This window comes from Capricornis sumatraensis, chromosome 11 (assembly GCF_032405125.1).
Source record: "Capricornis sumatraensis isolate serow.1 chromosome 11, serow.2, whole genome shotgun sequence".
NCBI classification, from domain to species: Eukaryota; Metazoa; Chordata; class Mammalia; order Artiodactyla; family Bovidae; genus Capricornis; species Capricornis sumatraensis.
In genome coordinates, this window is record NC_091079.1 from 13478669 (window position 1) to 13503885 (window position 25217).

The 25217-nt window shown below is 38.4% G+C and overlaps 1 pseudogene; it reads left to right on the plus strand.

Annotated features, from left to right (window-relative positions):
- The first annotated feature begins 584 nt into the window (after positions 1–584).
- Positions 585–25217, plus strand: part of LOC138088721 (actin-related protein 2/3 complex subunit 2 pseudogene) — a 61401-nt pseudogene continuing 36768 nt past the window's right edge.

A 25217-nucleotide genomic window follows, 5' to 3' on the forward strand; every position in this document is an offset into this window, starting at 1 on the left:
TATCACAAACAGGGCCAGCGATACAACTGGCTTAGTTAGCAGGATACCCTGCAGGTAGGGGAGACTGAGGCTCCACTGGAGGGAGAAAGCCAGTGGCCACCATATAACATGTGGTACCACGTGGCTGCAGTCCTCTCTGTATGGGCTCTGGTGGAAGACAAGGAGGCAGCGGGCAGTTCACTGGATAGCATTGAAAAGGCATTGCAGGCAGCGAGTTCCCATTTGCTGAACAAAGTGGCAGGGACTGCTGCTGGCATGGAGGTGTGGAGGGGAGGGAGGGTGGATTTTCCTGACTGTCTTGAAGGCAAATATGGATTGTGCCCTACACAATGCCACACCAGTGCACAATGTGCAGAGACATTTGAAAGAACCATAGCAACATATGTTGACAAGAATCCTGTGGCCCTGAAGAACTCAGCCTCTCTGACAGTGATGGGGATGTTGAACATTATGAGACTGTGTGTCTCCACTTCTCAGTGAGGCCTGTGGTGCACCAGAAAGTGAAGCATGAGCAGCCTATGGCCCAGGAGGGACATCCTCAGGGGGCCCCCAATGTGACCAATTTCAGCAAAAGCAAGGGCAGAATGACTTTTGCAACTCTGGGACACAGGGGTAGACCCAGTTTCTCTGGGAGTTTTTGGGTCCTTACTGAGAGAAGCAGAGGGACAGCATGTGAAATGCCAGCTGGAAAGTGTGAAGACCCTGAAGGGGTCCCGAGTTGGCGGGGTTCCATCCAGGTTAGGCAGATGCAAATGTGGGCTGATTTGTGTTGAGTGTACTGAAAAGGCTGTGTCCTATGTAGAACATTGTACTGTAAAGGGTGAGCCATTTGATGAGTTTACTGTACAAACTGTGCCCTCAGTCTTCAAAAAGTGTAATCATGTGGGTGGGCTGTGAATGCTGCAAAAAAATCCCCTCCTTGAATGGGTGGCCTTGGCACCTCTGTGAGGTTTTGTGGGTCTTTAATAAAAGCCCCACAGGGGTGGAGTTGCCCCTGCGGAGGCTTTCCTGCAATTTCACAAGGACAGATGGTGGACTAGACTTGGCCATGGAAGAAAAAGACACTCCACATGCAGTGGGTGGCTTTTCTAGCCCCATGAGGGTGAGGATAGCAGCATGAGTTCCAGGTGACACCCAACGTTGGGTTTTGCTATGTATTAGGGATGTAACTGCTTTTTGTTGTAGCTACTGCTGTTGCAAGATGTAAATCCAAGGGTCACTGTTACTCACCAAGGAAATGTCTCAGAAGATGGCCTGCACATCTTCTGTGAGGTGAGACACCCTGAGGTGGTGGGGTGTGGGGAGAGAACAAATTAGCCAAGATGGCATGGTCACTCTCTCTCTCTCCACAGCCTCTCCCTCTTGCTCCATTTTTTGAAATAATGACCATGTAACTGCTGAGATCATTTATAGCACTGCACACGTGCATCATGAGGTACTTGTTTGGTCATGAGCTACTTTATGCTGTAGAGATATATAAGCCCCACCTAAAAAGTAGCAGCATTATTTGCTGTGCCACAACTGTGTCTGTTGGGTCAGCCTCGAGAGGAGAGAATATAGCGTGTCTACTGCTATAGCTGTTGCACCAGTCAAGAGAGAATAAATGCGTTTGCATGCCCTGCAGCTCCTTGCATCTTCCTCCAGACTATTAGCTCATGCCTTGCCTATACCAGGTTCAGTGAACAGTGCCAACAGTGTGAACAACAAGACAACTGGCATCAAAAACAGGGTCAGTGATAGACATAATATTACAAAACTAAACCTATTGTTGGAGAAGACTCTTTTTGAATTTTTTTAAAATATAAATTTATTTATTTTAATTGGAAGTTAATTACTTTACAATATTGTATTGGTTTTGCCATACATCAACATGAATCCATCACAGGTATACATGTGTTCCCCATCCTGAACCCTCCTCCCTTCTCCCTCCCAGCAATCCCACTGCTGGGCATACACACCTAGGAAACCAGAATTCAAACAGACACGTGTACCCAATGTTCATTGCAGTACTATTTATAAAGGCAGGACATGGAGAAGACTCTTGAGAGTCCCTTGGACTGCAAGGAGATCCAACCAGTCCATCCTAAAGGAGATCAGCCCTGGGATTTCTTTGGAAGGAACGATGCTAAAGCTGAAACTCCAGTACTTTGGCCACCTCATGCGAAGAGTTGACTCTTTGGAAAAGACTCTGATGCTGGGAGGGATTGGAGGCAGGAGGAGAAGGGGACGACAGAGGATGAGATGGCTGGATGGCATCACCAACTCGATGGATGTGAGTTTGAGTGAACTCAAGGAGTTAGTGATGGACAGGGAGGCCTGGTGTGCTGCAATTCACGGGGTCACAAAGAGTCGGTCACAACTCAGTGACTGAACTGAACTGAACTGAAACCTATATGATCCAGCAGTTTTGCTTCTGGTATCTACTCTAATAAGTTGAAAGCAAATGCCTGCATAAACACCTGCACACAAGTGTTTGTAGCAGTTTCATTCCTAATTGCCAAAATTTGGAAGCCACCAAAATGTCCCTTATTGCTGAGTGGATAAATTGTGGTGCATTCATATAATAAAATAGGCAAGTGTTAGTTGCTCAGTCATGTCAGACTCTTTGTGATCCCATGGATTGTAGCCTGCCAGACTCCATTGTCCATGAAGTTCTCCAGGCAAGAATACTGGAGTGGGTTGCCATTTCTTTCTTTGATGTAATAAAATATTATTCAACTAAAAAGAAGTGAACCATCTATCAAGCCACAAAAAGACAGAAAGGGAAATAAAATGCAGTTTGCTAAATGAAAAAAGCCAATCTGTAAAGGCTATATGCTATCTGATTCAGCTATGTGGAATGTTGAAAAGACAAAACTATCAAGACAGTGAAAGAAAAAAAAAAAGAAGGCAGCAGTTTCCAAGAGCTTGGGGAAAAGGATGTATAGATTAATTGGCAGAGAACAGGATATTTTAAGGATAGTGAAACTATTCTACATAATATTGTAAGGATGAATATGTATCGTTGTAGTCACTTCAGTTATAATCAGTAGAATATAAAACACAGAATGAACACTAATGTAAACTATGGGCTTTAGTTAATAATACTGTATAAATATCAGCTCACCAATTATAGCAGACATACTACACTAATACAAAATATTAATAAGATAAACTGTGTGTGTGAGATCGAGGGATTATTTTGGAAATGTGTACTCTCTATTCTTTTTTTTTTTAATAAACATAAAATTTCTCTAAAAGTAGTGTATTAATGGAAAAGTCTAAAGAAGGGTACAAAGCCAAATATTGTATATAATAGACACACACTCAGACATCGCAATATGAGAAATTATTCCTAAAATAGGAAAATTAAACAAATTAACCTGATATTTATTTCACCATCTTATCTTCAAAATAATTTTTATTTGTCAATTATTTTTTACATATTTCCAAGCGTTTTCATCTTAAAAAGTGAAAATAATTTTTTGTATGTTAGCCATGGTCATGTGTAGGCAGCAATGTATAAAAATACACTGAGATTTTTATTTGCCTAAAGTCAATAAGATTCATTCATTATTAAAATTTTTCTTCCCCAAAACAAGCCGATTTGTTTATTTAAATTGTGTTAGTATATTCAGAGCTTGCTGCAATTTCAGATGTTTGTGCTGCTTGTTTCATAGGTTGGGATATTATGTTTTTGACTTTTTATACAGTTCATGGGGTTCTCACAACAAGAATACCAGGGTAGTTTGCCACTCCTTCTTTCAATGGATCACATTTTGTCAGAACTCTCCACTATGAGCCATCTGTCTTGGGTGCCCTGCATGGCATCATTCATAGCTTCATTGAGTTACACAAGCCTCTTTTCCATGACAAGGCAGCAATTCATGAAGGGAAGGGACAAGGAAACCAGGTGTGCTGCAATCTAACGGATGGCAATGAGTCAGACACAATTCAGCGACTGAATAACATATTATATAATACCTGCAGCAAACTGTGGGGCAAAAGAATTTCTGCTTAGAGGAATTTTGATAAATTAGGAATCTTTACATGGGAATACATCGTCTCTGATTAATCTGGTTTGGTGTGATCAAGTGAGGTGACATTCAGCTGCTGGCTATAGCTGAGATAAGTAGACATGTTCTAATGTACATTTCAAAAGTCAAAGTTGATTTCAGATAAATCTATCAAAGATTCACATTTTACAGGTCACGCTCATCTCTTTCTCTCCTTGGCACAGCTGTGAAAAGAAGAGAAATGAAAAGCAAAGGAGTAAAGGAAAGATATAAGCATCTGAATGTAGAGTTCCAAAGAATGGCAAGAAGAGATAAGAAAGCCTTCCTTAGCGATCAATGCAAAGACATAGAGGAAAACAACAGAACGGGAAAGACCAGAGATCTCTTCTAGAAAATTAGAGATACCAAGGGAACGTTTCATGCAAAGATGGGCTCGATAAAGGACAGAAATGGTATGGACCCAACAGAAGCAGAAGATATTAAGAAGAGGTGACAAGAATACACAGAAGAACTGTACAAAAAAGATCTTCACGACCCAGATAATCACGATAGTGTGATCACTCATCTAGAGCCAGACATCCTGGAATGGTGAAGTCAGGTGGACCTTAGAAAGCTTCACTATGAACAAAGCTAGTAGAGGTGATGGAATTCCAGTTGAGCTATTTTAAATCCTGAAAGATGATGCTCTGAAAGTGCTGCACTCAATATACCAGCAAATTTGGAAAACTCAGCAGTGGCCACAGGACTGGAAAAGGTCAGTTTTCATTTCAATCCCAAAGAAAGGCAATGCCAAGGAATCCTCAAACTACCACACAATGGTACTCATCTCACACGCCAGTAAAGCAATGCTCAAAATTATCCACGCCAGGCTTCAGCAGTACCTGAGCCATGAAATTCTAGATGATCAAGCTTGTTTTACAAAAGGCAGAGGAACCAGAGATCAAATTGCCAATGTCTGCTGGATCATGGAAAAAGCAAGAGAGTTCCAGAAAAACATCTATTTCTGCTTTATTGACTATGTCAAAGCCTTTGACTTTGTGGATCACAATAAACTGTGGAAAATTCTGAGAGAGATGGGAATAACAGACCACCTGACCTCCCTCTTGAGAAACCTATATGCAAGTCAGGAAGCAACAGTTAGAACAAAGACATGGAAAAACACACTGGCTCCATATAGGAAAAGGACTGTCAAGGCTGTATATTGTCACCCTGCTTATTAGGGTAAACTGTCTGCCTGCAATGCAGGAGACCCAGGTTCGATCCCTGAGTTGGGACGTTCCCCTGGAGAAGGAAATGGCACCCCACTCCAGTACTCTTGCATGGAAAATCCCATGAACAGGGGAGTCTATAGGCTACAGTCCATGGGGTCGCAAAAGTCGGACACGACTGAGCAACTTCAGTTCACATCATGAGAAATGCTGGGCTGAAAAAAGCACAAGCTGGAATCAAGATTGCTGGGAGAAATATCAATAACCTCAGATATGCAAATGACACCACCCTTATGGCAGAAAGTGAACAATATCTAAAGAGCCTCTTGATGAAAGTGAAAGAGGAGAGTGAAAAAGTTTGCTTAAAGGTCAACATTCAAAAAACTAAGATCATGGCATCTGGTCCCATCAATTCATGGGAAATAGATGGGGAAATAGTGGAAACTGTCAGACTTTATATTTCTGGGCTCCAAAATCACTGCAGGTGGTGATTGCAGCCATGAAATCAAGAGACATTTACTCCTTGGAAGAAAAGTTATGACCAACCTAGAAAGCATATTCAAAAGCAGAGACATTACTTCGCCAACTAACGTCCATCTAGGCACGGCTATGGTTTTTCCAGTAGTCATGTATGGATGTGAGAGTTGGACTGTGAAGAAGGCTGAGCGCTGAAGAATCGACGCTTTTGAACTGTGGTGTTGGAGAAGACTCTTGAGAGTCCCTTAGACTGCAAGGAGATCCAACTAATCCATTCTGAAGATCAGCCCTGGGATTTCTTTGGAAGGAACGATGCTGAAGCTGAAACTCCAGTACTTTGACGACCTCATGCAAAGAGTTGACTCATTGGAAAAGACTCTGATGCTGGGAGGGATTAGGGGCAGGAGGAGAAGGGGACGACAGAGGATGAGATGGCTGGATGGCATCACTGACTCGATGGACGTGAGTTTGAGTGATCTCCGGGAGTTGGTGATGGACGGGGAGGCCTTGCATGCTGCGATTCATGGGGTCGTGAAGAGTCGGACACAACTGTGTGACTGAACTGAACTGAACAGTTTAATTATAGCTGCTAAAAAATAACTGAAAATATTGAGTTTTTAAATATCTAATCCATGAATAGTTGGAATTTTATATATTGATTGCTTTGATATGTTTACAAATTACCCAGAATATATTTCAAAGGAGAGGTCAGAATTCTGCAAAGTTTAAGGAAATATTTTAATAACTATAAAATCTAGCTCACTTTGGTACAATCATTTCAGTAATGCTGAAATAATAATAATACCCTTAAACTTTTCTCATTTGATGCAATCTAATTAAGCTTAAAATCTTTTGCCAAAGGAGACTATGAACAAAATGAAAAGCAATCTACAGAATGGAAGAAAATATTTTCAGATAATGTTAGCAACAAGGGTAATTTCCAAAATATACAAATTGCTCATAGACTTTAATATAGGAATAAATAAATAAGTAGGCAGAAAACCTAAATAGACATTTCTCCAAAGGAGACATACAGATGTACAAGAGGCACATGAAAAGATTTTCTTCATTGTTATTAGAGAAAATCAGATAAAAACTGCAATGAGATATCACCTCAGTCATTCAGAATGATGATCATCAAAAAGTCTACAAATAATAAATGCTGGAGAGAGCATGAAGGAAAGGGAACCCTCTTTCACAGTTGGTAGGAATATAAATTGATGCAGGTACTATGGAGAATTATATGGAGGTTTCTAAAAATGAAATAAACATAGACTTACCATATGATAAAGTAATCTCTTCCTGGGCATATATCCAGAAAAGATAAACACTCTTATTAGAAAATATATTAATACTTGAGCCCCAATGTCCATAGCAGCATTATTTACATTAGCCAAGGCATGGAATTAACCTAAATGTTCACTGACAAATGAAAGGATAAAAAAGTTATGGTAAATATATGCAATGGAATATTACTCAGCCACTGAAAATGAAATGATGTCATTTATAGAAACATGGATGGTCCTAGAGATTAACATACTAAATGAAGTAAGAGAGATGAAGACAACTACCATGGTGTGATTTCACAATCTATGTGAAACTAAAAAAAAAATGGCACAAATAAATTTATTTACAAAGCATAAATAGACTAACAGACATAGAAAACAAACTTATAATTACCAAAGTTGAAATGGGAGAGGTGGAAGGAAAGAGGAAAATTTAGGAATATGGGGTACCATATAAACACTACTATGTATAAAATAAACAGCAAGAACCTACTGTATAGCACAGGGAACTATACTCAATGTCTTGCAATGACCTATAATGGAAAGGAATCTGAATCACTTTGCTGTACACCCAAAACTAACATAACATTGTAAATTAACTATACTTCAATTAAAAATAAAAAGTAAAATAAAAACCTTCCCATTTGAGACTCAAAAGAGTCGGACATGACTGAGTGACTGAACTGAACTGAACTGAATTTGTAAATTATATTATTTGAATCATACAAGGTGATTTTGTCGAAGTTTACTTTGCCTATTGCATAAATAAATGTTCTTATATAAATTGTGCCCTGGAATTCATACTACTACTCCCCACACCAGTGTACTTGTTTTTATGAGTGAGAGTCTCTGGATCATGTGACTATAGGATTAATATAAATTCACTCAGTGCTTTCATTAAGACAAAGATTGGATTACTCTGCCTCTGCTTATCATATGTATAAACCTCAGTGTGCAGTGCTCTATTTTGTCTACAGTGGAGTTTTCACTCTGCTGGGATACCTGAGGTAATGTGCATGGTGAGGTTCAATGTATACCAAGATGTAAGCAGGTATTGAAATACTTTACATCAAGTATTTCTTAAAATTCCTAGGACATATTTGCATAACTATGTAGACCTAAATGGATTCATTTTTTTAATGATGAATTATTTAGAAACATTTTTTCTTATTTTTATTTTTCTTTACGTACATAAATACAACTTAAGTAATTATTCTACTTACCACTCACTGAGAGCTTGTTTATTTGCTTTTTTTTTTTTAACAGTGTTAAACGAATCCAGCCAAAAACACAGGGTTGATATAGTTTAGGGATAATATGCAAATATTCAAGGTTGAGTCTCTACTTTTAATTAGTTTTAGAAGTAGTACTGGGTCCTCTGAATGAGATGAGTGCTGATCTTTAGGTCAGTGTAAGGTTGTCAGAATGTATGTGATTGCAATCATACCAATTCATTAAGGCATACAGTAAGGAGAGTTAAAAAGTAGAAATTTGACTTTTAAGAGTAAGTGTAAAAACTTTAGTAATATATTTAAAAGCAAGTGAAATTAGTTTTTATTTCTGTCTTTTGTGGAAAAACAAAGATCATTGCATATGCATGATGGAAATTGATTATATGTTAGGCTGATGGTTGGAGTGAACATTTACTTACCTGTGAAACATTGCAACTTGTTCTTTGTTGCTCTTTGCAGATGTTCTGCTTTTTACACATTGCAGATTTATGGCAGCTCTGCATTGAGCAAGTCCAGCAGCACCATTTATCCAAAAACATTTGCTCAGCTCTTATCTCCCTGGCACATTTTGGTGATCCTCACAATATTTCAAACTTTTTATTATTATAATATTTTTATGGTGATCTATGATCAGAGATCTTTGATGTTACTATTGTAATTGTTTTGGGGTGCCACGAATCATGCCCACATAAGATGGTGAACATAAATGGATAAACATTGTATGTTCTGACTGCTCTACCAGCTGGCTGTTTTCCTACCTCCTTCCCTCTCCTCAGGCCTCCCTAATCCCTGAGATACAACTGTGCTGAAATTGGGTCAATTAATAATCCTGCCTGTAAGTGTTCAAGTGAAAGGAAGAATCAATCAATGCACCAAACTTCACTGTTGTCTGATTTTAAGTAATTGCTGCAGTCACTCAAACCTTCAGTAACCCCCATCCTAATCAATCAGTAGTCAACAAAGGGCAGGACCTTCAGCTAGCAAATGATTGCAGCTTGTTGAAGGTTCAGATGATAGTTAGCATTTTTTAGCAATAAAGAACTTTTTAAGGTATGTTTGTTTTAGACATAATGGTATCACACACTTAATAGACTATCAGTTCAGTATCAGTTCAGTCACTCAGTCATGTCTGACTCTTTGCAGCCCCATGGAATGCAGCACGCCAGGCTTCCCTGTTCATCACCAACTCCTGGAGCTTGCTCAACTCATGTCCATCAATTCAGTGATGCCATCCAACCGTCTCATAGTCTGTCACCCCGTTCTCTTCCTGCCTTCAATCTTTCCCAGCATCAGGATCTTTTCCAGTGAGTCATGTCTTTGCATCAGGTGGCCAAGGTATTGGAGCTTCAGCTTCACTATCAGTCCTTCCAATGAATATTTAGGATTGATTTCCTTTAGGATTGACTGGTTGGATCTGCTTGTAGTCCAAGGGGCTCTCTATATAGACTATAGTATAAAGTAAACATAAATTAATATTCACGTGGAAGCAAAAAATTTGATTCATATTTTGCAATATTGATTTTATCACAGTGATCTGGAACTGAAATATCTGAAACCAGCAGTATCTCCAAGACAGATATATGTCAGAGACATGTATGAGTAGTAATATGAAGCTGATGTCAGTGAAAAGAAACAGCAATTTCTCAATAAGGATCATCACACAAGTGTTAGGAGTATTTATTACTCCACAGACAGTAAGAATTGAGGAGTGATAAGCACAAAGCCAACACTCCTTGGACGTGGGGTTGCTCCTCTCAGTCGATGACGCTGGCCTTGGGCGCTGCCCCTGATCTCGGACACAGGGTAACTCCTTTCAGCCGCAGTCCCTGCCCTCAGACGCGAGGTAGCTCCTCTCAATCGTCACCCATGACCTCTGATGCGGGGTAGCTCCTCTCAGCTGTTTCTGCGCCATCACAGCCTGGCACTCTAGGCCGCTGCCCCTGACCTCGGACGTGGGGTAACTCCTCTTGGCCGTGCTTAGTGCGCAGGTCGCATGTATGGACGTGAGAGTTGGACTGTGAAGAAGGCTGAGTGCTGACAAATTGATGCTTTTGAACTGTGGTGTTGGAGAAGACTCTTGAGAGTCCCTTGGACTGCAAGGAGATCCAACCAGTCCATCCTAAAGGAGATCAGCCCTGGGATTTCTTTGGAAGGAACGATGCTAAAGCTGAAACTCCAGTACTTTGGCCACCTCATGCGAAGAGTTGACTCATTGGAAAAGACTTTAATACTGGGAGGAATTGAGGGCAGGAGGAGAAGGGGATGACAGAGGATGAGATGGCTGGATGGCATCACTGACTCGATGGATGTGAGTCTGAGTGAACTCCGGGTGTTGGTGATGGACAGGGAGGCCTGGAGTGCTGCGATTAATGGGGTTGCAAAGAGTCGGACACGACTGAGCCACTGAACTGAACTGAAGCATAAAGCCAATGTGAAGAAAAACTCATGGTTAAAATTAAATAGTAGCAACTTTATTTGATTGTACCAAGTTGCTTTTTGTTATTATAATTTAACAACTCAGAGGTCTGGGAATATGTGATCTCTTATTAAAACAATGTATGATTATTCATCCTCTGAATATTTCATCTTCTAATTTCTGTATGGTGACACAGACAAAAGTTAAAGTAAGTTATTCCCTAGGAGCACCAATATTTTAGAAGAATATTTGGAATAATTTATGTTTTTTAAAAAATGTATCATATTTTTGTAAACTCTTAGAAGTATGAAGAATAATTACATGCTGTATGACTTGCTTTGTGACTGGAAGGACACGGAAGAGGAGATTCTGGAGTGAAGGTAGGATTCTGTATCTTGTTTTTAATCTGGTTGTTAGTTACATCTGTGCATTCAATTCAAAAAAATTCATTCACCTTTATTGATTCATGTACTTTTCTACATACATGTTAAATTAAATAAAACTTTCAAAAATATAAATATTATTTTGGAGAAAGTGTTTTGATCTTTTTATGCCTCTACTACTAATAAATATCACTTAACTTTTCCAACAATTAAAATTTTGCAACTTATTTTCTCCTTCATTGAAATTATCACTCAACTTCTTTAAAAAAAAAAAAAAAAACTTCATTTAAAAAATTCAAAAAAAAATTCAAAAAGTCTAAGAATAAGCTACTATCATTACATTTTTAATCAATTAGGTATTTCAACCTATAAAATTACATTTACTTCTTAAAATTAAGCCCAACAAAGATTACATCCTGATTAGTATTCACTATTGTATCATAAATATTGCATTTTGAAGACTCCTTTATAAGGATCAGTTTTTTTATTTAGTTTAATGCACCAATAACTGTACCAGAATTTGATAATTCTGAATAACTTTAATAACAGATCAGTTTATGAAAACAGTGATAATTCTAGGACAAGGAAAAGTCTTCTACAGAGGGCCACATGTCAATATTTCGGTCTTAGCATGTCAAATATATTCCATTCTAATTAAACAATTTTGTCACTGTGGGAAATGCCAAGGCATTTCCCAAGTGAATAGCCATGGACAGGTTTAAATTAACTTGAATTTCAAAAATTACATCTTGGACCATAAATCTAGCCTTGGTAAATTAAAAAAAAAAAAAAAGAAGAAAGAAAGAAAAATTGAAATCATTTCAAGCATCTTTTCTGATCACAATGTGGTAAAATTAGATTTCAACTAAAGGAAAAAAAATCTATTACAAATATCAACATATGGACAAACACACTTCTGAATAATCAATAATTAGAGAAAAAAAAAGACATCAAAATATGCATAGAAACAGATGAAAATGAGAACATGACAATCCAAAACCTATGGAATTCAGGAAAAGCAGTGCTAAGGGGGAGGTTCATAGCAATACAAGCTTATCTCAAGAATTAAGAGAAAAATAAAATAAATCACTAAACTTTACACCTAAAGCAACTAGAAAAAGAAGAAATTAAGAACCCTAGAGTTAGTAGAAGGAAATAAATAATAAAAATTAGGGCATAAACAAATGAAAAAGAAACAAAGGAATCTATAGCAAATATCAACAAAACTAAAAACTGGTTATTTGAGAAGATAAATCAAATAGACAAACAGTTAGCCAGACTCATCAAGAAAAAAAGGGAGAAGAATAAAATCAACAAAATTGGAAATGAAAATGGAGAAATCACAACAGACAACACAGAAATACAAAGAATCATAAGAGACTGCTATCAGCAACTATATAACAATAAAATGGACAACTTGGAAGAAACGGACGAATTCTTAGAAAAGTATAACCTTTCAATACTGAACCAAGAGGAAATACAAAATCTTAACAGATCCATCACTAACATGGATATTGAAACTACAATAAAAAATCTTCCAACAAACCAAAGTACATTAACAAATTGAAAGATAAAACCATATGATTACCTTCATACAAATTGTGGAATTATTTGTTCTAGCTCTGTGAAAAATACCATAGGTAGCTTGATAGGGATTGTATTGAACATATAGATTGCTTTGGGTAGTATACTCATTTTCACTATATTGATTCTTCTGATCCATGAACATGGTATATTTCTCCATCTATTAGTGTCCTCTTTGATTTCTTTCACCAGTGTTTTATAGTTTTCTATATATAGGTCTTTAGTTTCTTTAGGTAGATATATTCATAAGTATTTTATTCTTTTCATTGCAATGGCGAATGGGACTGTCTCTTTAATTTCTCTTTCTATTTTCTCATTATTAGTGTATAGGAATGCAAGAGATTTCTGTGTGTTGATTTTATATCCTGCAACTTTACTATATTCATTGATTAAGTTCTAGTAATTTCCTGGTGGAGTCTTTAGGGTTTTCTATGTAGAGGATCATGTCATTGGCAAACAGTGAGAGTTTTACAATTTGTATGGAAATACAAAAAAAAAAAAAAAAAAACTCAAATAGCCAAAGCAATCTTGAGAAAAGAATGGAACTGGAGGAATCAACCTGCCTGACTTCAGGCTCTACTACAAGGCCACAGGCCTAGTATGGTACTGGCACAAAGACAGAAATACAGATCAATGGAACAAAAGAGAAAGCCCAGAGATAAATCCACACACCAAGCATCTGCCTCCAATGTGGGAGACCCGGGTTCAATCCCTGGGTCGGGAAGATCCCTTGGAGAAGGAAATGGCAATCCACTCCAGTATTCTTGCCTGGAGAATCCCAGGGACGGAGAAGCCTAGTAGGTTACAGTCCATGGGGTTGCAAAGAGTCAGACATAACTGAGCGACTTCACCTTCACCATGAACACCTTATCTTTGACAAAGGAGGCAAGAATATACAATGGAGAAAAGACAATCTCCTTAACAAGTGGTGTTGGGAAAACTGGTCAACACTTGTAAAAGAATGAAACTAGAACACTTTCTAACACCATATACAAAAATAAACTCAAAATGGATTAAAGATCTAAATGTAAGACCAGAAATTGTTAAAACTCCTAGAGGAGAACATAAGCAAAATACTCCCTGACATAAATCACAGCAGGATCCTCTATGACCCACCTCCCAGAATATTGGAAATAAAAGCAAAAATAAACAAATGGGACCTAATTAAACTTAAAAGCTTCTGCACAACAAAGGAAACTATAAATAAGTGAAAAGACAGCCTTCAGAATGGGAGAGAATAATAGCAAATGAAGCAACGGACAAAGAACTAATCTCAAAAATATACAAGCAACTCCTGCAGCTCAATTCCAGAAAAATAAATGACCCAGTCAAAAAATGGGCCAAAGAACTAAACAGACATTTCTCCAAAGAAGACATACAGATGGCTAGCAAACACATGAAAAGATGCTTAACATCACTCATTATCAGAGAAATGCAAATCAAAACCACAATGAGGTACCATTTCACACCAGTCAGAATGGCAGCTATCCAAAAGTCTACAAGCAATCAATGTTGGAGAAGGTGTGAAGAAAAGGAGACCCTCTTACACTGTTGGTGGGAATGAAAACTAGAACTGCCACTATGGAGAACAGTGTGGAGATTCCTTACCACCTGGAAATAGAACTCCCTTATGACCCAGCAATCCCAATCCTGGGCATACATACTGAGGAAACGAGAACTGAAAGAGACATGTGTACCCCAATATTCATCGCAGCACTGTTTATAATAGCAGGACATGGAAGCAACCTAGATGTCCATCAGCAGATGAATGGATAAGAAAGCTGTGGTACATATACACAATGGAGTATTACTCAACCATTATAAAGAATACATTTGAATCAGTTCTAATGAGGTGGATGAAAGTAAGCCAGAAAGAAAAACACCAATACAGTATACTAATGCATATATATGGAATTTAAAAAAGATGATAATGATAACCCTGTATGTGAGACAGAAAAAGAGACAGAGATGTCTAGAACAGTCTTTTGGACTCTGTGGGAGAGGGCGAGGGTGGGATGATTTGGGAGAATGGCATTGAAACTTGTATAATATCATATATGAAACTAATTGCCAGTCCATGTTTGATGCATGTTACAGGATGCTTGGGGCTGGTGCACTGGGATGACCCAGAAGGATGGTATGGGGAGGGAGGTGGGAGGGGGGTTCAGGATGGGGAACACGTGTAAACCCATGGGAGATTCATGTTGATGTATGGCAAAACCAATACAATATTGTAATGTAATTAGCCTCCAATTAAAACAAATGAATTTATATTAAGAAAATTATATGATTATCTCAATAGATGCAGAGAAAACCTTTGACAAAATCCAACATCATTTATGATAAAAAGCCTTCAGAAAACAAGCATAGAAAGACCATATCTCAACATGCTAAAAGCCATATATGACAAACCCACAGCTAACATTATCCTCAATGATGAAAAATTAAAAGCATTTCCCCTAAAGTCAGAAACAAAACAAGGTACACATTCTCACCACTACAATTCAGCATAGTTTTGGAAGTTTTAGACACAGAAATAAGAAAAGAAAAGAAATAAAAGGAATCCAGATTGGAAAATAAGTAAATGTTTTATTGCTTGCAGATGACATGATCCTCTACACTGAAAACCCTAAAGACACTGCCAGGAAATTACTAGAGCTAATCAATGAATACAGTAAAGTTGCAAGATATAAAATTAATGCACAGAAATCCCTTTCATTCCTATACACAAACAATGAGAAAACAAAAAAGAGAAATTAAGGAAGTAATCCATTCACCATGAAGCAAAAAAAAATAATGCTTAGGAATAAATCTACCTAAGAAATAAAAGACATATATGTATAAAACTATAAAACACTGATGATAGATCTGAAGAATCAATATAATGAAAACGAGTATACTACAGAAAACAATCTATAGATTCAATGCAAGCTCTGTAAAGCTACCAATGGTATTCTTCACAAAACTAGAACAATAATTTCACAATTTATATGGAAATACAAAAAACCTCAAGTAGGCAACACAATCTTGAGAAAGAAGATTGGAACTGGAGAATTCAACCTGCCTGACTTCAGGCTCTACTACAAAGCTACAGTCATCAAGACAGTATGGTACTAGCACAAGGACAGAAATATAGATCAATGGAACAAAATGGAAAGCCTAGAGATATATCCACATACTTATGGACACCTCATCTTGACAAAGGAGGCAAGAATATACAATGGAGAAAAGACAACCTCTTTAACAAGTGATGCTGGAAAAACTGGTCAACCACCTGTAAAAGAATAAAACTAGAACACTTTCTAACACCATACACAAAAGTAAACTCAAAATGGATTAAGGATCTAAATGTAAGACCAGAAACTACAAAACTCCTAGAGGAAAACAGACAAAACACTCTCTGACATAAATTACAGCAGGATCCTCTATGACCCATCTCCCAGAGTACTGGAAATAAAAGAAAAAATAAACAAATGGGACCTAGTTAAGCTTTTGAACAATGAAGTAAACTATAAGCAAGGTGAAAAGACAGCTTTTAGAGTGCAAGAAAATAACAGCAAATGAAGTAAATGACAAAGAATTAATCTAAAAAATATACAAGCAGCTTATGCAGCTCAATGCCAGAAAAATAATCTACCCAGTCTAAACATGGGCCAAAAAACTAATAGACATTTCTCCTAAAAAGACCTACAGATGGCTAACAAATACATGAAAAAATGCTCAACATTAGTCATTATCAGAGAAATGCAAATCAAAATTTGAGGTACCATCGCACACCAATCAGAATGGCTGTTATCAAAATGTCTACAAACAATAAATGCACGAGAGGATGTGGAGAAAATGGAACCCTCTTACACTGTTGGTGGAATGCAAACTAGTACAGCCACTATGGAGAACAGTGTGGAGATTCCTTAAAATACTGGAAATAGAATTGCCATATGACCTAGCAATCTCACTGCTAGGCATACACACCGAAGAACCAGAATTTGAAGAGACACATGTACCCCAATGTTCATTGCAGCACTGTTTATAATAGCCAGGACGTGGAAGCAACCTAGAAGTTCATCATCAGACGAAGGGATAAGGAAGTTGTGGTACATAAACACAATGGAATATTACTCAGCTATTAAAAGAACATATTTGAGTTAGTTCTAATGAGGTGGATGAAACTGGAACTAATTATATAAAGTGAAGTAAGTCAGAAACAAAAACACCCATATAGTATATTAATGCATATATATGAAATTTAGAAAGATGGTAACGATGACCCTATATGCAGACTTTTCGACTCTGTGAGAGAAGGCAAGCATGTGATTATTTGAGAGAATAGCATTGAAACATGTATATTACCGTATCTGAAATAGATCATCAGTCCAAGTTTGATGCATGAAACAGGGCATTCAAATACGGTGTACTGGGCCAACTCTGAGAGATGAGGTAGGGAGGCAGGTAGGAGGGGGGTTCAGGATGGGGGATACATGTACACCCATGGCTGATTCATGTCAATGTATGGCAAAAACCACTACAATATTATAAAGTAATTAGCCTCCAATTAAAACAAACAAAACAAAGAATTAAAAAAAAAAAACAAAAAAAATGCAGATTGTATGTGAACTTATATTTTAGTTTGTCTTCTCTGAATATACTGTCATGGAAGTGACTTGAAAATCCTAAACCTTATGGAAAAGCCATTCTAACAATCCTCAGTACAAATGGTAAGGTAAATTATAAGAATGACATTACTTAATCAAGTATGGTTGTATAAGACATGCCAAGAGTATAGCATGCAAACAAGATACAGGGCACCAATGGCCTGTGAGTCCTCCTAATGGAGGGCCAGAGGTGAAAGCTGAACAGCAGGGTACTGAAGCTGGCAATATAGGGGAAAAGTGATTTATAAAGTGAGCTTTGTGTTAGAATGAAATGAAATAGGCTGGTTGATAGCCAGGATGAGATGAAAGAACAAAAGAAAGATCTTTTAAAAGCATGATAATATAATATCCTCTTCATAGTATATGGAACATTAAGGACTGTATTTACCTTTTTAAAGGAACATAGCTTGCCCATATTTTTGTTGTTGTTATTGTTTAGTGTCTAAGTAATGTCCAATTCTTTGCTATCCCAAGGACTGTAGCCCACCAAGCATCTCTGTCCAGGGGATTTCCCAGGCAAAAATCCTAGAGTGGATTGCCATTTCCTTCTTCAGGGATCTTCTCAACCAACAGATCAAGCCCATGTCTCCTGCTTGGCAGGCAGATTTTTTACCACAGAGTAATAGTATATAAAATTATATATAAAGAAACACATTTTATCTAGGTTATATTCTATTTTAAAAATTTATTTATATGGTGTATATTTGATTTTTCACTTTGGATTTTGTCCATGTTGAGGAGTAAAACTATAATTCATAATCACTATGATATAAAATTCCTTTGTATAAATATTATTTTTTCATTCTACTGTTTATACTTATCTCTTGATTACTTTGGGGTTCATTAAAAATAACTCATTTTCAAAATCTATGAACATATATGTTTTCAAGGTTTTCTTGTGCAATAGACCTGTTTGAATATATAGTGACTAGTTTTATATTTAGAGTATGTTCATCTTGAGCTTTATAGTACAACAAAAAATTGCCCAAAGTAGTTGTATTAATTTTAGTCTCCCTCTAGCAGAATACGGAATCTCCACTGCTGTCTTTACCCACCAATGTTAATCTTATCTTTAAAAAACACTGTCAGTCTTAAGGGTTTAAAAGTAATACTTCATTCAGATTAAAACACATCTTTGAACTAATACTTGGCAATTCACCAATGCCTACTAGTGTACATTTTCACTCATCTTTAAAGGATATTCATTCATCTTTAAGAATATTATTCTGAGTGTTTTCTGTTCCTTCCTCTGTCTTTATACATGAAGAAGTGTTCTCTCTATATTTTTTCTATATATTTAATATGTGGGTTATTATCAGACTTTTTTTTCCTAATGAAATTGTACTTTACATTTTTTAGACAAAAATCTTTTTTTTTTTTTTGTTACATAAATTTGATGCTCATGTTCAAGCATTCATTTTATGCCTCAATAATGTTCTAATCCTGTGGAACCCAGTAGATACTTGGGGTTGAGAGGGTAACAGGCAGGAAGACCAGGGGTCTCCAAACGGAGAAAATAGCCTGCAAGTGTCAGACATTTTATCTCCCTTAAGTGGCAGGAAGAAACAAACTAGCAATATTTTATTTTTTTCCTTCTCTATACAAATTTAAAAGGAGGTTTCTCTTAAAATTCTGTGTTGCCATAATGACACCTGGTTTCACTTGAAGTTAACCATTCATTGCCTTTTTCTTATGGAAATGTTTATCTTAAGCTATGCTAATGTACTATGCATTTACCCCAAACTCTTTCTTCAAGTCGGTTCTGCCTTTTGGGCTCAGAACCTATTTGATAAACCAGTATGTTATACTCTGGTATTGTTCCTCTAATCTATGTAAATAACATTCTTTGTATGGTGCTCTGCCCCTCTTCAAGATTCAAGTTAATCCTTTTATGGCCCAAGATGAACCATTTGGAGCCAAGATTATCCCAAAATACATTTTATGGGTGAGGGGCCTGGTGCCATTCTGTTTTGAGACATTCCTTTCTTTCATTAACAGACTGCTGATGACTATATAACATCCAGATAAAGACTAGCAAAGGGGTACTCTTTCTGCCCCCTTCTGATGCCTATGTCAGAAGCTTTCTCTATATGCTTTATACTTTAATAAAACTTAATTACACAAAAGCTCTGAGCTATCAAGCCTCATCTCTGGCCCCAGATTGAATTGGCCCCCCTCTGGGGGCCAAGAATCCCAGCGTTGTAATTCAACAACAACCTTTCAGGGCCGGAGGCAAGGAAGAAACATTCCTTCATTTTCTCTATCCTTTCTTTCCTCTGCTATCACTTACTTAAAATAGAAGGCCTTCTCTTATTATATATTTTCTTTCTTAGAAAAATTGATAACCCCCCAACATGTAGGACCCACTATCTTCAGTTCACCTTTCACTAATAGCATCACAGTTTTTATCTGAATTATAAATTGCTCTTAAATCATAATTATTAAAAAAATCTAAGATCATGGCATCTGGTACCCTCACTTCATGGCAAATAGATGGGGACACAACAGAAACAGTGTGAGACTTTCTTTTTGTGGGCTCCAAAATCACTGCAGATGGTGACTGCAGCCATGAGATTAAAAGACACTTGCTCCTTGAAAGAAAAGCTATGACCAACCTAGTTCAATTCAGTTCAGTTCACTTCAGTTCAGTTGCTCAGTCTTGTCCGACTCTTTGCGATCCCATGAACCACAGCACGCCAAGCCTCCCTGTCCATCACCAACTCCCAGAGTTCACCCAAACTCATGGCCATTGAGTCAGTGATGCTATCCAACCATCTCATTCTCTGTCATCCCCTTCTCCTCCTGCCCTCAATCTTCCCCAGCATCAGGGTATTTCCAAATAAGTCAGTTCTTCGCATCAGGTAGCCAAAGTATTGGATTTTCAGCTTCAGCATCAGTCCTTTCAATGAACACCCAGGACTGATCTCCTTTAGGATGGACTGGTTGGATCTCCTTGCAGTCCAAGGGACTCTCAAGATTCTCCAACACCACAATTCAAAAGCATCAATTCTTCAGCACTCAGCTTTCTTTATAGTCCAACTCTCCCATCCATATGTTAATACTGGAAAAACCAAAGCCTTGACTAGATGGACCTTTGTAGACAAAGTAATGTCTCTGCTTCTTAATATGCTGTCTAGGTTGATCATAGCTTTCCTTCCAAGGAGTAAGCGTCTTTTAATCTTATGGCTGGAATCACCATCTGCAGTGATTTTGGAACCAAGAAAAATAAAGTCAGCCACTGATTCCACTGTTTCCCCATCTATTTGCTATGAAGCGATGGGACCAGATGCCATGATCTTAGTTTTCTGAATGTTGACTTTTAGGTCAACTTTATCATTCTCCTCTTTCACTTTCATCGAGAGGCTCTTTAGATATTCTTCACTTTCTTCCATAAGGGTGGTGTCATCTGCATATCTGAGGTTATTGATATTTCTCCCGGAAATCCTGATTCCACCTTGTGCTTCCTCCAGCCCAGCATTTCACATGATGTACTCTGCATAAGAGTTAACTAAGCAGGGTGACAATATACAAACTTGACGTACTTCTTTTCCTATTTGGAACCACTCTGTTGTTCCATGTCCAGTTCTAACTGTTGCTTCCTGACCTGCATACAGGTTTCTCAAGAGGAAGGTCAGGTGTCCTGTTATTCCCATCTCTTTGAGAATTTTCCACAGTTTATTGTGATCCACACAGTCCAAGGCTTTGGCATAGTCAATAAAGCAGAAATAGATGTTTTTCTGGACCTCTCTTGCTTTTTTGATGATCCAGAGGTTGTTGGCAATTTGATCTCTGGTTCCTCTGCCTTTTCTAAAACCAGCTTGAACATCTCAACATCTCGAAGTTCATGGTTCATGTATTGCTGAAGCCTGGCTGGGAGAATTTTAAGCATTACTTTGCTAGAGTATGAGATGAGTGCAATTGTGCAGTAGTTTGAACATTCTTTGACATTCCCTTTCTTTAGGATTGGAATGAAAACTGACGTTTTCCAGTCCTGTGGCCATTGCTGAGTTTTACAAATTTGCTAGCATATTGAGTGCAGCACTTTCACAGCATCATCTTTCAGTATTTGAGTTATCTCAAGTGGTATTCCATCACCTCCACTAGCTTTGTTCGTAGTGATGCTTTCTAAGGCCCACATGACTTCACATTCCAAGATAGCTGGCTCTAGGTGAGTGATCACACCATTGTGATTATCTGGGTTGTGAAGATATTTTTTGCACAATTCTTCTGTGTATTATTTCCACCTCTTCTTAATATCTTCTCTTCTGTTAACAACATTTTAAAAGCAGAGACTTTCCTTTGCTAACAAAGGTCCATCTAGTCAAAACTATGGTTTTTCCAGTAGACATGTATGAATGTGAGAGTTGGACTATAAAGAAAACTGAGCACTGAAGAATTGATGCTTTAGAACTGTGGTGTTCAAGAAGACTCTTGAGAGTCCCTAGGACTGCAAGGTGTTCCAACTAGTCCATTCTAAAGGCAATCTGTCCTGAATATTTGTTGGATGGACTGATGATGAAGCTGAAACTCCAGTAATTTGGCCACCTGATGCGAAATTCTGACTCATTTGAAAAAACCCTGATGAGGGGAAAGATTGAAGGCAGGAGGACAAGGGGACAACAGCGGATGAGATGGTTGGATGGCATCATCCATGCAACCAGGTCGATGGACCTGAGTTTGAGTAAAATCTTGGGAGGTGATGATGGACAGGGAAGCCTGTCTTGCTGCAGTCTATGGGATTACAAACAGTCAGACATGACTGAGTGAGTGAACTACTACTATAAATTGCTCTCTTATCTAAGACTATCTATTGAGTCAGTGTTGCCATCCAACTATTCATTCTCTGTTGTTTCCTTCTCCTCTTGCCTTCAATTTTCCCCAGCATCAGAATATTTTCTAAAGAGTCAACTCTTTGGATCAGGGGGCCAAATATTGGAGTTTCAGCTTCAGCATCAGTCTTTAAAAGAATGTTCAGGATTGATTTCCTGTAGGATTGAATGGTTTGTTCTCCTTACAGTCCAATGGACTCTCGAAATTCTCCTCCAACACCACAGCTCAAAGGCATCAATTCTTCAGGGCTCAGCCTTCTTTATGGTTCAACTCTCACATCCATACATGACTACTGGAAAAGCCATAGCTTTGACTAGATGGACCTTTTTCAGCAAACTAACATCTCTACTTTTTAATATGCTGCCTAGGTTTGTTATGGCTTTTCTTCCAAAGAACAAGCATCTTTTAATTTCATGGCTGCAGTCACAATCTGCAGTGATTTTGGAGCCCAAGAGAAAAAGTCTGTGACTGTTTCCATTGTGTCCCCATGTATTTGCCATGAAGTTATGGGACTGGATATCGTGATCTTAGTTTTTTGGGTGTTAAGTTTTAAGCCAGCTTTTTTGCTCTCCTCTTTCACCTTTATGAAGAAACTGTTAGTTCGTATTAACTTTCTGCCATAAGGGTAGTGTCATCTGCATAACTGAGGTTATTGATATTTCTTCTGGCAATCTTAATTCCAGCTTTTGCTTCATCCATCCTGGTATTGGATATGATGTACTTTGCATAGAATTTAAATAAGCAGGATGACAATATACAACTTAGATTTACTCCTTTCCCAATTAAGAACCAGTCCATTTTTCCATGTCTGGTTCTAACTATTGCTTCTTGACCTTTATACAGTTTTCAGAGAAGGCAAGTAAGGTGATCTGATATTCTGATTGTTTGAAAAATTTTCCACAGTTTTTTGTGATCCACATAGTAGAAGCCTTTAGAATAGTAAATGAAGCAGAAGGTTCCCACCCCCCCCCCCCCCCCCCCGGAATTCTTTTGCTTTCTATATGATCCAAAGATGCTGGCAATTTGTCCTCTGGTTCCTCTGTCTTTTCGAAATCCAGCTTGAAGATCTGGAATTTCTTGGTTCACATACTGTAGAAGCCTAACTTGAAGAATTTTGAGGGTGACTTTGCTAGCATGTAAAATGAATGCAACTGTGCAGTATTCTGAGCATTCTTTGGCCTTGCCTTTGGAATTGGAATGAAAAGTGACCTTTCCTAGTCCTGTGGCCACTGCTGAGTATTCCAAATGTTCTGACAAATTAAGTGTAGCACGTTAATACCATTCAGTTCAGTTCAGTTCAGTTCAGTCGCTCAGTCATGTCCGACTCTTTGCGACCCCATGAATCGCAGCACGCCAGGCTCCCTGTCCATCACCATCTCCCAAAGTCCGCTCAGACTCACGTCCATTGAGTCTGTGATGCCATCCAGCCATCTCATCCTCGGTAGTCCCCTTCTCCTCCTGCCCCCAATCCCTCCCAGCATCAGAGTCTTTCCCAATGAGTCAACTCTTATCATGAGGTGGCCAAAGTACTGGAGCTTCAGCTTTAGCATCATTCCTTCCAGAGAAATCCCAGGTTTGATCTCCTTTAGAATGGACTGGTTGGATCTCCTTGAAGTCCAAGGGACTCTCAAGAGTCTTCTCCAACACCACAGTTCAAAAGCACGATTCTTCAGCGCTCAGCCTTCTTCACAGTCTAACTCTCACATCCATACATGACCACAGGAAAAAACCATAGCCTTGACTAGACGGACCTTAGTTGGCAAAGTAATATCTCTGCTTTTGTATATGCTTTCTAGGTTGATCATAACTTTTCTTCCAAGGACTAAGCATCTTTTAATTTCATAGCTGCAGTCACCATCTGCGGTGATTTTGGAGCCAAAAAAATAAAGTCTGACACTGTTCCCACTGTTTCCCCTGTTTCTCCATCTATTTCCTTCCCATGAAGTGATGGGACTGGATGCCATGATCTTTGTTTTCTGAATGTTGAGCTTTAAGCCAACTTTTTCTCTCTCCTCTTTCACTTTCATCAAGAGGCTTTTTATCTCCTCTTCACTTTCTGCCATATGGGTGGTGTCATCTGCATAGCTGAGGTTATTGATATTTCTCCCGGCAATCTTGATTCCAGCTTGTGTTTCTTCCAGTCCAGCGTTTCTCATGATGTACTCTGCATATGTTCATTAAGCAGGGTGACAATATACAGCTTTGATGTATTCCCTTTCCTATTTGGAACCACTCTGTTGTTTCATGTCCAGTTCTAACTGTTGCTTCCTGACCTGCATACAGATTTCTCAGGAGGCAAGTTGGGTGGTCTGGTATTCCTACCTCTTTCAGAATTTTCCACAGCTTATTGTGATCCACACAGTCCAAGGCTATGGCATAGTCAGTAAAGCAGAAATAGATGTTTTTCTGGAACTCTCTTTCTTTTTCCATGATCCAGCAGATGTTGGCAATTTGATCTCTGGTTCCTCTGCCTTTTCTAAAACCAGCTTGAACATCAGGGAGTTCACGGTTCACGTATTGCTGAAGCCTGGCTTGGAGAATTTTGAGCATTGCTTTACTAGCATGTGAGATGAGTGCAATTATCTTTTAGTATTTGAAAGAGCTCAACTGGAATTCTATCTCCTGCACTCAGCTCTTTTCAGTTCAGTCGCTCTGTCGTGTGTGATTCTTTGCGACACCATGAATCGCAACACTCCAGGCCTCCCTGTCCATCATCAGCTCCAGGAGTTCACTCAACCTCATGTCCATCGAGTCAGTGATGCCATCCAGCCATCTCATCCTCTGTCGTCCCCTTCTCCTCCTGCCACTAATCCCTCCCAGCATCAGGGACTTTTCCAATGAGTCAACTCTTCACATGAGGTGGCCAAAGTACTGGAGTTTCAGGTTTAACTTCATTCCTTCCAATGAACTTCCAGGACTGATCTCCTTTAGGATGGACTGGTTGGATTTCCTTGCAGTCCAAGGGACTCTCAAGAGTCTTCTCCAACACCACAGTTCAAAAGCATCAATTCTTCAGTGCTCAGCTTTCTTCACAGTCTAACTCTCAAATTTATACTTGAGCACTGGAAAATCATAGCCTTGACTAGATAGACCTTGTTGGCAAAGTAATATCTCTGCTTTTCAATATCCTATTTAGGTTGGTCATAACTTTTCT